Genomic DNA, 16419 nt, shown 5'->3' with positions numbered 1-16419 from the left:
AGTAGAAAATCCCTTGTAAGAGTACTCTCTGATCAAGTAGGGAAGCTCGTATTATTTATGGTGCATCCCTTAGGCTAAGTAGATATACATACTTGTGTGCCTCTCTCTAGCTTTATTCTCATTTTTATTTTATTTATTTCATTTCAGCACTTTTCTTTTACTTTTTATTTATATGGTTTAAGTATTTTCCTAGATGATGAATGGTTAGGGTTAGATGTGAATGGTTGGGTTTTTATTTTTAATTTCAATTCCAATTTCCTTAGTTGTTTTGGTTAGGACGTTCTATTAAATGCATTTGTTTTAGGTCGGTAGTTAGAATTATATCACAATCAATCAATTTGTATACTTTTGTATTACTAAAAGAAGCTAAAAATAAAATAGCTACTCTCCTTGTGTTCGACCCGTTAGCTACACTGATCTGTACACTTGTGGTTAATTTTAAATCTCAAACACAGCACCAAGGTAGAAGCTTTAGATCATGACTTAGGTACTAGAGCTGAGATTTTAGAACAACTCAAGGTTCATTTACATGCTGCCCATGCTAAAATGAAGGCCAAGGCTGATCTTCACAGAACCAATATTCAGCTCAAGGTGGGTGACTATGTGCTGGTGAAGCTTCAACTATATAGACAATCACTGCAGCCAATAGAGTCACAAATAAGCTCAGTAAAATGTACTTTGGACCCTTTCAGATCAACAGGAAAATCGGCAACGTTGCTTATAAAGTGCAGCTTCCTTCGGGTTCACGAATACACAATGTTTTTCATATTTCTAAGATCAAAACTTACAAGGAAGATACTGCCACTAGTACAGGGTGTGTCGAGTTACCGGTGGATACTGAGGCCCCTCATCCCAAGTTTGAACCTTTAGCCATCATTGGCGAACGAAAAATATGGAGGCAAGGTTCTTGGGTTCCTCAATGTTTAGTTCAATGGAAGAATTTGTCGTTGGAAGAAGCTTCATGGGAGGATCTCAATGAATTTCAGCGACTTCACCATTCTCTTCACCTTGAGGCCAAGGTGTTTCTCAATGGAGGTGGGAATGATACCCAAAAACAGAACTTGGATCTTAGAGAGGAGAGTACAGCAACTCCAAGACCCAAGAGACAGATCCGAAAACCCAGTTGGTTACAAGGTTACCAAGCTAACTAATTAGTTAGTCAGTTAAGAGAGTTGATAGGTTAACTCACTGGGTTAGCTAATCTACTATGGTTAGTTAAAATAGGGTATTCTTGTAATAGAGAAGTTAGTCTAGAGGTTTAAATACAAGATTTGCAGACGTCAAAGCACAGAGAAATAAATCAAATCTCTTCTTCTTTCCCTAATTTGTGTTTTAGGAGTTTTCAAATTCTTGAATTCTAATCAAGGATCAAATTACCATTGGAATTAGAGAGTACTAAGCAATCCTTTGTCCTCCCCTCTTCCGTTCCTATCCTTCCATCAGCTCTGACTCTTAGAATCCAATGAATAGAGAGAGATTAAACTTCAGAGAGGTCCAAATCCAAATCTTCAAGCAATCTGTACTTTCACTCCGCGGGGATACTCTGTTTCTTCAATTTTTTGCTTTTGATACGAATAATGTTCAGTTGTTTATGATCCTCCTCTCTAAAAAAAATGAGAACCTAGAACCTAATCTAGGGCTCCAATCACGACCTCCAATCACTTCAATGAAGAAGACGATGGGAGAAATTGTAGGTTCTAAGCTTCTCCATTCGGTTCAGTGAGAAGGGAGAAGGGGAAGTGGGTTTGATCAACAGAGTATGGTATGGCAAAGAAGGGTTTATTTTATTAAGGGTATAACGGTTATTTCATGTTTAGGAGGGTAGTTTAGGCATTATGAGAAAAAATTTGCTAACTTAACCGCGATTTCAAACGGTTGGGGATGTTAGATAGAATCTTTTTGTTTAGGGGAGGGTGACTAATATTCTTAGAATAGTGTGGGGTCAAGTTGATACTTCAACATAGTTTAAGGGAGGGGAGTGAAACCAAAAAAAAAAAAAAGATGGAGATCAGCTCCACATATGGCTTTAGGCCACCTAATCCATCATAGAAAGACATTCTTACACAAAATATTTGAATATACCCATAATATATTTCAAACTCAAATTAGAGATTTTACTTACATATGGATCTCCTTATTGAACCTAAAACCAAAAACCAATGAGTGTGTTACTATTAAGTAGGCAAAGACCACTTAGGAAACTTTTAACACATCGATACATGAATTCATTATAGGGTGGCAAGTTGGAAATACATAGGAACTAGGGAGAGGTAAATAATTAATTGATATATAAATGCTACAAGATAAAAGGTTTTTTGGTGGTACCTATATCGTAACAATTAATGGAATCTTAGGGACAGTTTTGAAAACACCCTCCTAGGATGAAATTTTTCACCTTTGCCCTTCAGAGTCCATTCACTTGGCTGCAACTCAGGACACAACCAAGTTTCATTTGCCCATATCAATATCTTTATTTTATTTTTATTTTTATTTATATATGTTTTTATGTATGCTAATTCGAGGTAGACTGGCTAGGCAAGACCCATTGAGTGGCCACATAAAGGCCTACTAGGATGCCAGACAAGGGAACTATGAGAGGCCTATTGACCATAGTTATTACAATACTATAGCTACTATTACTTTTTTCAACAAAAGGGGAAAAAGGTAGAATGCTCGAACCTCAACTTACGCTAGAGCTAGCAACCTAATTGCCTACATCTAAGCTAGAAATTCACGAAAACAGATCAGTTGCTTGTACGATCACCTGGCCGTACAAGTCAGCGTCCAACACCTATATTTTTTGTTCTCAAATATACCCCCTTTTATCATTGTAATGGTAGAAAATGAGATAGGTGTTGGATGCTAACTCGTATGACCAGGTGATCGTACAAACAGCGGATCCTATCTCGAAATTGACTCATCCCCATATTTATTCTAATGTTTGATAAGTGAAAAATGTAACATGACAATTCTAACTACTAAATATACATAACTCAAATAAAAGAGAAATAAAAAAAATAAAAAACCGGCTGTTTCGAACTAGAACTTATTACATTGAGATTCAAGGGCTCTGGTACATGAAAATGGGCTGATAAAGAAAAAAGTGGAAAAGTTAAAAAAAATAATAATAAAAAACAGTTACAAACCCTAGAATGAGAGTGAAGAATAGAACTTTTATGGACTGGAAAGTGAGAATGGGCAATCATCAACACTTGGAGGGCTCGAAGGCGAAAGGCCCAACAGCGTAGAGCGCGTAGGTGGACTGCTCCTCGTATTTCAAGGTTGCGCCAGTGGTGCCATTGTTAAGATCAGTCTTCACCTGGCATGAAGATAATGGTGATGAAAGCAAGTAGATTATGCACTTGTAAACCCCGTAAGTTGCCACTGTGTGTGGTGCTTTTAGCAAGAAGTAGCCGTTGTGGTCCGTCGTCGCCGTTTTGTTCTTTACGTGTTTGGTGTGGTGGCATTTAAGCTTCACAACAGCACCTATCAAATACAATACAGAGCCTCATAAATATCATCTAATTAGCTTATGCATGCATGCATCCATGTGTGTCATACTAAGGAGGTGTTTGGTTCGGTAAATCAAATGGTGTATGTATCGGATATGAATGTCAATCTTTTGATAGACATTCTTCTGAATTATGTTTCTTTCTAAAAAATCGTTTGGTTACCTTGAGACTAGTACATGTTTTTCGCGGATTGAGATATTGGCTTCTGTAGAGAACGTCTTTCTACTTTCTCCTTTTATACTAGGTGGTAAAAAGGTTGCTCAAATCTAAGTTTAAGTGTTAAGATAAACTCAGATTTGGAACACATCCGTTGTAATATGGTCATTCATGGGAAGCAGGATGCTCACTTATGAGGATCATCCTAGTAGAACCAAATAACTCCAAAAATTAAGAATTATCATTCTAAAGAATGTCATCCCAAAGATTTACCGAACCAAACACCCCTTTAAAACATTTCCCAATGAACTCCTCTCTCTTTATATTACATTTCCTAATGCTTTCTCTCTCTCTCTCTCTTATAAGAACTTGACAGTTTATGGCATAGCATATTTATCTAGTGCATGGACTTTGTTAGATTTGCATCATTTGAGGATCAGGTCAAGATATTAGTAAAGAGCCACCGCGATCAAATCATTACCCTCAAGATGAGAGCTCGTACGTATACACTGCACACGTAGCATCTCAACTCCACATAGAGTGCTTGGTTGACATCTATGCAAGACAAGGGCACTTCATTAAAAGAAAAAAAAAATTATTGTTAATAAATAGGAGGGATGTTGAGCATGGAGTCGGTGCCTCCTCACATTCGAATATACCAATGAAATGAAATCTTCATCCTATTGACCTATGTGGCGAAACACCCGACGTGGGTAGAGAATCAGACTTGTAAGTACTGGTGAGCTGAATTCTCCACGTGAGCCAATATTCTTATATTACATTCAAGCGAAAATAGAGGCATCAAGAATTAAAAAAGTATATATAATAATAATAATAAAAAAAAAAAATGAACCTGGCCGTGTAATCCGGACAATGTACTTGTATTTTTGGATTTAATTTTTGAAGATCAGAAAATAACTAATTAAAAATAGGAAATTTTTTAACAGAAATTAAGGTCAGAAGAAGTCAAATAATCATTCTAGTACAATCTTTGACCTTTAGGATTACCCCAAAAATATTATATAACATAAGAAGCTTAAAATGGAACATAGGAAAAGGCCTCAAAACTCTAAATAAGAGGTACTTGGAAATTTATTGGTGTCGGATATGCATGTCTGAAGCAAATGGTGATCAGTGTGGTAAAACTAGGATCTCTCTCTCTCTCTCTCTCTCTCTCTCTCTCTCTCTCTCTGTGGGTGTAATAAACTTAAACCCTTCAACACTAGCATATATGTGTAATCAGTTGGCACAGAACGAAAAATTATCCAAGTGGAATAAATATCAGACACCGATGAACCTAGCAAAGAAGAGAAAGGAAAGGAGAGGAAACCAACGGAAGAAGATGAACCTGAGATAGGAGTCATCGAGTGGTTGCATTCCTTGCAGTAAACCATCCCTTCCACGTCTACAGGCTTACTAGGGGGATGGTTGCTTGGTGGGTCACTCGGAGGGTGAGAGTAGTGCTCGTGGCTAGGAGAGGGTGCCGGTGGGTGAGCATTGGTTAATGTCTCAGCACTATTAAAGCTGTCCAACATGAGCAGTAAAAGCTGAAGCATAGCGACGGACTTCAGGGTAGCAAAACCCATTTCTTACTTGTGGTGAAAAGCAAAAAGAAGCAGAAGGAAGGATGAAGCTAGGCAAGACTTGGTGGGTCTGTGACTGAAATCTCAAAGTGGAAGTGGATTTTTATAGTGGTTTGGGGACGCGATTCTTGGCGGGTTTGGTTGATCAAGTGGGATTTAAAAATGGTGATTAGTTATCTGGGGTTTAATCTAGATAGAGTAACGTAACTGGGGTAGCTAAAGTTGATGAAGAAGCTTGGAGATTGGTGATGCATGTGGTGGATCGAAAGTGTGTTGGAATTGAAGAAAAATGGACTCTTTGGTTAAATTCCAATTGACCCTGGGTCTGAGTAATTCAGTATTCATAAACAATGTTATATTGCATTGAATTTTACAGCTGTACAAATTTAGTAAAAAATTTTAGTCAAAGAAGGTGAAGAAACGCCTCCACCAAGTGAATTTTACACAATACAATCTGTAAGTTTATTATTATTATTATTATTTATTTTTAGTGTACAATCTGAAAGTGGATCACGGTAAAAGGAGTAAAGATTTCATTAATATATATATATATATATAGATATATAGATATATTATTACCAGTTATTATTAAAGAGGTCCTTTGGCAAGGAGAAGTGGAGGATTGACTCATAGTGCACATCAAGATAGGCAATTTCTCTTGCTTTTTTGAAATATTGCATACCTTGGAATGCAATGCTTGTAGAAGTTTCCCCGGATGTTCTCTATTGTTTTTGTAGCTTTAATAAATGGGAGCAGGTTTTATAGACAGGCTGTTCATTGGATATCTATGGCTGGCCCACCTATTTGTGTGAACCACGAAGAATTTGTATGAAACTATGAAGAAATATAAAAAACAAGAAACCTAGCTCACTCCTAACCAAGAACATAAGGGTTTATCCTTCCAGCCAAAAGACAGCCTGATGGGGAGATCCCAAGAGGATACAACATTGGCATTTCTGATGGTGATACAGCAAGAGCCAAGTTCAAAATTGGCTTTTAACATCAAATGAGATGGCATCTAGAATCTAAGAGAATGATTTGGATTTTTAACCCAATTTTTAAGGTTCTTTTCCATCCAAATATGGTATCTAGTGGCTTAGAGTACGCTCTTATCGAAGGAGTTTATACATGTCTCATCAATCACCATTCATGCTCAAATTTATGGCAGGCCAAGAAATAGGCCAGCATTTGCTAAGTAGGTGACCCCAAATGCGAGAAGAGAAAGGACAGCCAAAGAAAAATCAGGGTAGGCCTACTTTTCAGCCTTTGTTAAACCCTTGACCTGTAAATGGGCATGAATATGTGAACAAACATATGCCCCATACCCCAGGTTGCCTAACTCAACCAAATTTGTTCTAAGTTGTAGAGGATGAACTAGCTAGGTGGCATTGAGCATTCCATGTAATATTGTCTTTGGTAACATTTATGTTTAAATTTTTTTTCCAGGTGTTTGGTATCATTTATGAACCCATGAGATTAACAAACAAATCTTGGGTGTTTATGGCCAAAAACCATTTTCTTCATTTGTGTGCTTAGCCTTTTGTTAGAAGTCAACAATAATAAAGGGAGAGGGAATCATGGTTGCTGGTTCGCACAAGTCATAATTCCCTCCCTAGGGGTGTTTTGATCCTAATATGTTTTTAGTAAGTCATTGAGTTTCCTTTTTTGGTTATATCTTCTAGTTTATTATTCATGTTATGACTTTGTAATAGTTAATCTATATATTGAATAAAGTGGGCAGTCCAAACCTCAAGGTTGTGACTTTCAAAGCTCACAACCATCTCTCTTCTCTCTCTTTTTTCCTTTTCTTTTTCTTCTTCTAGTTTAGATGGAATCAGAGCAAGATCCTTAGGGACTGATACAATTATTACAGATTTTCATCAACACAAGTTCCTTCTTCAATCAAGAGTGATTGAACCATCAAGAATTTTATTTTGAAATTTCATTCATAGTACTTAGTGAAAAGGGCGTAGCACCCTATGCTACTTTTTGGTTGCTTCTAGAGACTAGTTCATAATTAGCCAAGGACTAGGTCTCATCTATGATAGTTCCTAATTTATAGAGTGAATATAGAAGTCAAGAGTTCAAGCTTTTGGAGAAATCGATCTTGTCAGGGTTTTGTCAAGGTTTTCAACAAAATTGATTTGTGTTAGGGTTTTATGGATCGATTTTTTGCCAAGTATTCTTCTCTGTGGATCGATTTTTGTCAGGGTTTCGGGAGATCAATTGATCTCTATTGAAGGAATATTTTGTTGGGATTGTTAAATGTTTTGGATCGATCTCCTTGTGGATCAATCCTACTTATTAGGATTTTTGGATCAATTTTTTCTTAGAGTAGGGTTCTTGAAGGAAAAACAAGCTAGTGAAGAAATTAATTATTGTTAAGGGTTTTTTCATAATGGCTGAAGCTGAAGCAAAGAGTGTCATTATTGAGGTGGTTTCATCCTCCTCTCATAGAATTATAGACAAGAAACTTGTAGGGGCTGGCAACTTTTAATAGTGAAAGAAAATTGTAAAGTTAGTGTTAACTGGTCGTGATCAACAAAGTTGTCTTATAATAGTGAAGTCTTACCATAGACACCACATATGATACTCTTGATGCACGAATTTCAAGATAGCCGTTGAACTTGATGGAAAACTACATTGTTCATATAGTTACTCATATCGACACTATGAAGGAGCTGTGGGAATATTTGAATGTTCTGCATTCTGGATAGAATAATTTATCTCGAATTTATGGGTTGTCTCAAGAGTTTTACAGGGTTGATCGAAAGGGTCGTCACCCTTTTACTCAGTATTTTTCTGGTTTCAAGAAGATGCACGAGGAGTTAAACTCTTTACTTGTGATTACAAGTGATGTGAAGAACATGCACAACCAGTGAGTGCAACTTCCAGTTATGGGATTTTTAGGAGGTCTTGGAACAAAGTGTAACTCTATTTATTCTTAAATTCTTGAAGGTAACAAAGTGGCATCTCTTACAGATACCTTTTCCTGAGTTTTACGGGTATCTCAAGAGAATTGTCATGATCCTACAACAATGAACAGCTCTACACTTACAACACAAAGTAATAATTGTGGAGCTCCATGTAGTACAAGAAGTGGTAGTAGTAAGGAGCAACCTATTGGTAACCCTTCAGATAGTTCATGGATAGTATGCCCATGCCACCATTGTAAACTTGGACACAACCAATGTTTCTGTTGGTAACTTCATGGCAAACCTTCTCAGAAGTAGTTTGTAATTTAGCAATCGTTGCTAATCCTTTTTTAGCTTGGACAATTTGAGGGTAAGATAGTCAAGATGACTAATAAATAATTTGCATTGTAAAATCATTTTAAAACTCAAGACCTCAACCTTCCATTGCTACTTTTGTCTAAACAAGTAATTTCATTGCATGTCTCTCCTCTTCTTCTTGTCCTTGGATAATTGATTCAGATGCATCGGATCACATGTTCGGTGTTTTAAATATGTTTTCTTCCTTTAAAGAATCTTCTGCTAATGTCATGTTGGCCAATGGTTCAGTTGTAAGTTCAATAACACTAACACAATTTGTCTTACTTTTTCTATTCTCTATTTACCACATTTTCCTTTTAATCTTTTATTTGTAGCCAAGTTCACACATGTTTACAATTGTTCTGTAACATTTTCTTCCAACTAATATGTTTTTCAGGACCTTACTATGAAGAAGATGTTTGATGGAGGTTATCAAGTTGGGGTGTTGTAGCTTCTTCAAGACAATCCTCCTTCTATTGCTTGTTTTAGTATTCTGACCCCTCATCAGATTCACTACCAGTTGGTACAAATTTCAAGGAACCTTGATTCTTGTTTTAGTTGTCTTTCTAGTTTAAAATGTGAATCTTGTCAGTAAGGGAAACTACATTGTGTAAACTATTCTCCTCGAACCAATAAATGGTCTATGCACTCTTTTGCTTTGGTTCACTCGAATGTATAGGGTTCTTATCATGTTACATCTAAATTAGATTTTAAATATTTCATTCCTTTTGGTGATGACTATTTCATGATTTTTTTAATGAAAAATCATTATGAGTTATTTTTCATCTTTTGTGCCTTTGTTGCTGAAGGTCAAAACGTTTTAATATAACCATTAAAATTTTATGTAGTGATAATGCAAAAGATTATTTTTTTTCGGGTTTTTCTCAATTTATGGCTAGTTGTGGTATGATTCATCAATCTTCCTATTTAGATACTCCTCAAAAAAATGTAATTGCTAAATAGAAGAATCGACATTTGATGGAGGTTGTTCGGTCACTTCTCTTTGAAATGAAGGTGGCCAAACATTTTTGTGCTGATGCTATTTTAATTGCTTGTTATCTCATTAATTGTATGCCTTCTTCTGTTCTATGTGATGGTATTTCTCATTCTTTATTGTTTCCTCCTGAGTCACTTGTTGTTCTCCTACCACGTGTTTTTTGTTGTGTTTGTTTTGTTTATGATCATTGTCCATGTTTATCAAAGTTGGATCTTTTTGTTTTACTCACGTACCCAAAAGGGGTACCAATGTTATTATCTTATCTTACATAAATATTTTGTTATTGTTGATGTATCCTTCTTTGAATCCACATCCTACCCGAATGAGTCATTTTTTTACTAAGCTGGATGATGGTCTTGCACTTTATGTTATCCAATATTATGTTCCATAGGTTGGCACGAAAGCAAAGTTGCCACCACCAGAACCTCCACCAGTTGTTCCACATGTTTATACTCGTCATCCTCAGGAAGCATGAACACCCCTATCTCTATGGCACCTACTTCATTGTCATTGTCTATAGATCCTATTCCAAGAATTCCTTTTCCTGATCTAGATCTTCCCATTGCACAACATAAGGGTGTTAGGAGATGTACCTAACATCCTATTTCCAGCTTTGTGTCTTATTGTGGTTTGTCTTTATCTTTTCATTCTTGTCTTTCAACTGCTTCCTATCATCATGTTCTTAAGTCTATTGTAGAGGCATTGTTTAGTCATGGTTGGAGGACACCTATGGAAGAAGAACTACTCGCTTTGGAGGAAAATAAGACTTATGATCTTGTACTGTTGCCCAAAGGCAAGTCCACTATTGGTTGTCGCTGGGTTTATGTGATTAAGGTTAACCTTAATGGTTCTCTTTCTTAGTTGAAGACCCAGTTAGTATGAAAGGGTATGGCCAAGTTTATGGTGTTGACTATCTGGATATGTTTTCCCGTATTGCCAAATTGGCATCTATTTATCTTTCGATAGATTTTGTGGTTTTGTCTCACTGACCGTTGTATCAGCTTGATGTGAAGAACGCTTATCTTCATGGTGAGTCGTCTAAAGAGGTCTACCTGGAGTAACCTCCAGGTTCTGTTGCTCAAGGGGAGTCTGGTATAGTGTGCTAGCTTAAGAAGTCCTTGTATGGTTTGAAGCACTCTCCTCGAGCATAGTTTGGTAGGTTCACTGATGTGATTTATGAATTTATGTCAATGTATGATAGTGTGATCATTCGATGTTCTATCAAAAGTCGAGTGTAGGGAATATATTTCTGGTTGTGTATGTTTCATGAGATTCTTAAGTTTGAAATGCATTTCAGCAACATTTTCAAACTAAGGATCTAAGAAGGTTGAAGTACTTTTTTGGATATTGAAGTTGCCCAATCAAGGAAGGGAATTTTACTTTATTAATGAAAGTATGTTTTGTATTTACTTACAGAGACTAGTATGTTAGGAATTAGACTTTTAGATGCTCTGATGGATCCAAATGTAAAACTTACAACTGAAGGAGGTGATATCTTAGAAGATCTGAGAAGAATTCAAAGGTTGGTGGGGAAGCTGAACTATTTGACTGTGACTCGATCTAACATTGCCTTTTCTGTCAGTGTTATGAGTTAGTTTCTTTCGTCTTCACGTACACTCCATTGGGAGGTTGTTGTTCGTATTCTGATATATCTGAAGAAGGCTCCACGTTATGGTCTGTTATACTCTAATTATGGATATGGCCATGTTGAAGGTTTTTATGATGCTGAGTAGGTTGAATCTCCTGTTGATAGGTGATCAACCATTGGGTATTATACTTTTTCTAGTGGAAACCTCGTGTCGTGGAAGAATAAAAAGCAGGTTGTTATAGAATGATCTAGTGCAAAGTCTATGTATTGTGCCATGTCACATGTCACTTGTGAGTTGATGTGGGTGGACAAATTCTTGTGAAACTTGCATTTGAGTGCGCTTCATCTATACAGTTGTGGTGTGATAACAAAGTATTTATTCTTATTGCGAAAAATCTAGTGTTCCATGAGAACAAAACATAATCAGGTAGATTATCATTTTGTTCCAGAGAAGCTACAATAAGGAGTAATTTCTACAAGCCATGTTAGCACAAGGGAACAACTTGCAAATGTTTTCACTATTTCACTAAGTCCTTGGGGAGTGGTAGAGTTGATTACATTTGTAACAAGCTGGGCATGATTGACATCTATGCTCTAACTTGAGGGGACTGTTAGAAGTTGATAATAATAAAGGGAGAGAGAGTCGTGGCTGCTGTGAGGGTAGCGGCAAAAAATGGATTCATGCATCGTCGATTTCATCCTCTCTCCTCTCTCTTTCATCTCTTTCATGTGAGGGAGGGGTTTGTCGTGTGTGCTTACCTTGCAGGCCCTGTACCACCGTATCGCCACTCGATGATACATGGAGGCCTATTTTGCAAGTGAAATTCGTCATTTGAGACGGGGGTTTGATGATGCAATACGGGGATCGGGATCATACAAATGGGGGTTTGGAGTTACCACTTAGGATTATAGGCCTAGGACCAAAGGGTGAGCCCAATTCCTGAGAAAAGGGCCCAAAATTTCGTCTAGTCTAGAGATTTAGGGTAAGTGTTAGATTGTAGAATTGGGAAGGTATCAGGCACCCAATCTACCCAGTTCAACCGGACTTCATACTAGATGCTTAAGAACGAATTTTTTCCACAATTTTTACTATTCCACATGCATGGCTAAGTTATCACATATATATACATTAACTGAATTTAAACTACTATATACACTAAAACAAGGTCTATATAAATTTTACATGATGACAATTTGGTTGAGAAACTGTACTTAAACTTAACCCCTGTTTCGGGTCAAAAGGGGTAGGCCCCTGATTATTGGCTTAGACTGTCTTTCGTATTCTCCTGGCTCAGGGGAAGATGGTCTTGACCTCCAACTTAATTTCTTGAGAGACGTTGACTGTGATGGTATTCGGATAGAATTTCATCTAGGAACGGTTACTTTTGGATTTAAATTCGGACAGAGCTTCGGTTAGGAAGGCTATTTATGGGCTTAAGCTGAGGCGGCACTCCAACAGAGCTTCTGCTAGGGATAGGCTAGGGGAGGGCTTTGATGGAGTGGAACTTCGACAGAGCTTCTGCTGAGGATAGGCTCGGGGAGGGCTAGACTGAGGTGGCACTTTGGCAAAGCTTCCGCTGGGAATGGCTATTTCTAGAAAGATTTCAGGGGCAATCGGACAGGGCTTCAGCTAGGAATTGCTATTTCTGGAAAGAAACATATTGACCTAAAAATGGATTGAAGATCCCCAAAGCCCCGAAGAACAATTTGAGGATCCGAACAGAGTTTCGGATCTTGACAAAGATCTCTTCGTAGACCCGAAGAACCTTAAGGGTGGTTTCTATTATTGGTAAAAACCAAGAACATTCAAAGGAGGGAGTTGAAGAACCCACTATTTTTGGCAAAAACTAGATTGGACTAAGAACTTAGATTTAAGATCTTCAAAGTCCCGAAGAACATTTCGAAGATCCAAACAAGATTTCGTATCTTGATGAAGATCGCTCCAAAGACCTGAAGAAGATCAAGGGAGGAGAAGAGAGGGCTGAGCTTCACTACTATGGAGTGAGGTGGGGTCGTTTGGTGTGTGAAATCTAAAGGAGGGGGTATTTATAGGTTTCTCCAGTCAATGGGAAAGAGGAAACATCTTTATCCAACAAATGAAAGAGGGTTTTTGGACTAAAGTGGGTGAAGAGGGCTTTGATCCAATGGGTAAAAAGTATTCTTGGAGCAAAATGGGTGAAGAGGGCTTTTATCCAATGGGAAAAAAGGGTTTTTTGGGAGAGAGAATCCTTAGCAAAAAAGGGGTTTTATGGTCTTAAGTGTGTGAAGAGGGGATCTCTTCAACCACTGGGTCAGCGAAAAACCAGAGGGGGTGCAGGTCATGGTCAACGGGGGCACGGGTCAAGGCCAGAGGGAGCACGGGCTGGGTAGCAAACATAGGCAGCAGCCATGTGTTGTAGCCATGGGTAGCAGCCACGCACTAGGCATCAGCCAGCGTGCAGCATGCGTGAGGGTTGGCCTGCTGGCAAGCGCACGCGATCATAGATTTTTTCGGTGACGGTGACGATAATGGGAGATTTGACTATCCAATTTTGACTTACCATATATTTTCAGAATCATATTTCTGAGCACTATCCATCCGTATGGTCATCTAAACCAGATTCCTTCGTATATAGAAAGTCAAAATTAGACCCTCTTCTCTCCTGCATGGGGTTTTCAGGGTTTCCAGATAGGGGAATGTTTCCGGGTTATCTGGGTAGGTAGGGGATGAATTTTAGGGTATTTGGGTAGGTAGGGGGTTTTTTCAGGTTTTCCACAAGCTTACCAGTGTGCACAATATACTTGTGGGAAAATATAATTTTTCAGGGATGATCGTGGGAGATCCGACGGTCCGATTTTGACATGCCATATATCATTGAAATCTTATGTCCAAGCACTATCCATCTGTATGGTCATCTTGACCAAATTCCTTTATATATAAAAAGTCAAAATTGGACCCTCATCTCTCTCACGTGGGGGTTTCTAGGGTTTCAGGTAGGGGAGTATTTCCATCATCATCTCTATTGATCGGAAGCCAAAAGTAGCATCCAAGATCCACATTTCATTATAAACGGAGGAGGGTGATAAAATTGGGTGTCTACAGAATGCCCCTCTTTGGCAGAGGCCTGTGCCAACGGCCAAAGGGTAAAGAAAAAAACGACCACATTTTGCCACCCGGAGCATGTACTTCCGTCATCTTGCTCATTTTTTACAGAGTTGAAAAATGCAACAGATAATCCCTCTCAACTTTTTAGAGTTTTAGGACTTACCTGGGCTACCGATTGTGGGAAAGGAATCCGCTGCTCTTCCAATCCTACAAAAAATGTTAGTACTTTGATCTTTGACCTTTCCTTAGCTGGGCTTCGCATGTGCCAGTTCAGGGAATGTGGTCTCCATGCTGGGTCTTTCGAACCAATCTGGACTATCTGAGATCGATGGTTACAAGAAAGAAATTCGCTGCTCTTCCAATCTTGTAATAAGTAAAAATATTTGATTCTTGAATTTTCGTAAAAATATTTGATTCTTAGATTTTCTTTAGTTGGGCTTCACATGTGCCAGTTCGGGTAATCGATAATGAGATCAGGCCACTAGAAACTGATTCAAAGAGATTAGGCCACCTGGGGCCGGGTTAATGACATTGGGCCACCTAGGGCCGAATAAATGATATGAAACCACCTGGGGCCGAGTAAATTCAATTAGGCCACCTGGGGCCAGGTCAATGAAATAGGACCACTTGGGGCCGGGTAAATGTAATGGGGTCACCTAGGGTCGAGTCAATAAAATTGGGCCACTTGGGGCCGGGTCAATGAAATTGGGCCACTTGGGGCTGGGTCAATGAAATTGTTTCTCTTATTGATTTTCCCTTGATTCTTGATTTTTGGTTCATTGATTTGGAATCTTACTTTTTACTTTTGATTTGAAATCTTGCTTCTTAATCTTGAATTTTGACCAATAAAAATTTGACCTTTACTTTTCTCTTTTTTATGTGATATAATTTCCACCTACCACATGAATTTGAATTTTACCTCCCTTTTGATTTTCACTTTCCATTTTTCATGTGAATAATTTTCACCTACCACATAAATTTCTACCTTTCCTTTGAACTTTTACTTCCCATGTGGCATAATTTGCAACTACCACCAAAATAATTTTGAAATTGGTATTTGGTAGTAAGATACCTTGATTTGCACTTTACATTTGGAATCTCAAATTTATTTATTTATTTTTTTTTGGAAAACGAAAATTTTCCTATAAAATGGTCCCCATTTCCTTGTCCATTCCTCATCCTAACTTTTCTGAGTGAAGTGAGTGGGTTTTGTACCCAAAAAAAAAAAAAAGTGAGTGGGTTTGAGTTTCTAGAACTCTCAGGTTTTTCTTGAAGTTCTCCATCTTGTTCTTGAAGTACTTCATCTTGCTCTTGAAGATCTTCATCTTGTTCTTGAGGGAGGAGTCATTTAGAGAATTTGATATTCTTGTGGGCTTTTGTGTAAATTGAGAAACTTTTTGGGGCTTCTTGTGATTTTGAAAAATATTGCTAAAAGAAGAAAGAGAGAGACTTGTGGAGACATCCAACTGAAGAGTTGCAGTAGTTCTTCCCACAGGGATGAGGGCCTGGCCTATTGGTACTCTGGGTAGACTCTGCACAACAGTCGGAACCACATTTGCAACTTCGTATGGGGTTCTTGGGTAAGTCTTTACATTTCATTTATTATTTTGATCATATTTTATTCTTGTTTTGTTTTTTCTTTTCTTTCTTTTTTTTTTTTTTTTTTTTTTTTTTTTTTTTTTTTTTTTTTTTTTTTTTTTTTTTTTTTTTTTTTTTTTTTTTTTTCAATTATCTTTTATGTTGTTTTTAAGTTGTTTTATATTTTTTTTATTTCCTTTATTTCCATTAGTATGAGGGGAGGGAACCACCTACGTTGGCCCTGTATGGCCATCTGAATATGGTTCGGTTATGGTACAGGATACTATCTCGTAGAATGAGGGAGATAATTGATGCATCATACCTATGCCGATTAGCCCTTGTAGAGACCCAAAAGTTCAATCCGGCACTGGTGGGGGTCCTGATGGAGTGGTGGTGGCCGAGTACTCATTCCTTTCATCTTCTTGTTGGCGAGATCACCATCACGCCCCTGTGCTTCTATACCTTGACAAGCATCCCATTTGGGGGTAGACCCATGACCCTATCCGGGATTTCGACTGTCAGGGAGTTTGCAGACTTGACAGGCCTTACCATTGCGGCTGACCAGACATACATTCGTCTAGGGGAGATTAGTGCACGATGGTGGAAAACCGGCCTGTGGGTGAATCCAGACAACATGGCACAGGTGGC

Source organism: Macadamia integrifolia, chromosome 13, assembly GCF_013358625.1.
Source record: "Macadamia integrifolia cultivar HAES 741 chromosome 13, SCU_Mint_v3, whole genome shotgun sequence".
Lineage (NCBI taxonomy): Eukaryota > Viridiplantae > Streptophyta > Magnoliopsida > Proteales > Proteaceae > Macadamia > Macadamia integrifolia.
The sequence above is the reverse complement of the archived record's forward strand: the minus strand, read 5'-3'. Positions refer to the sequence as shown.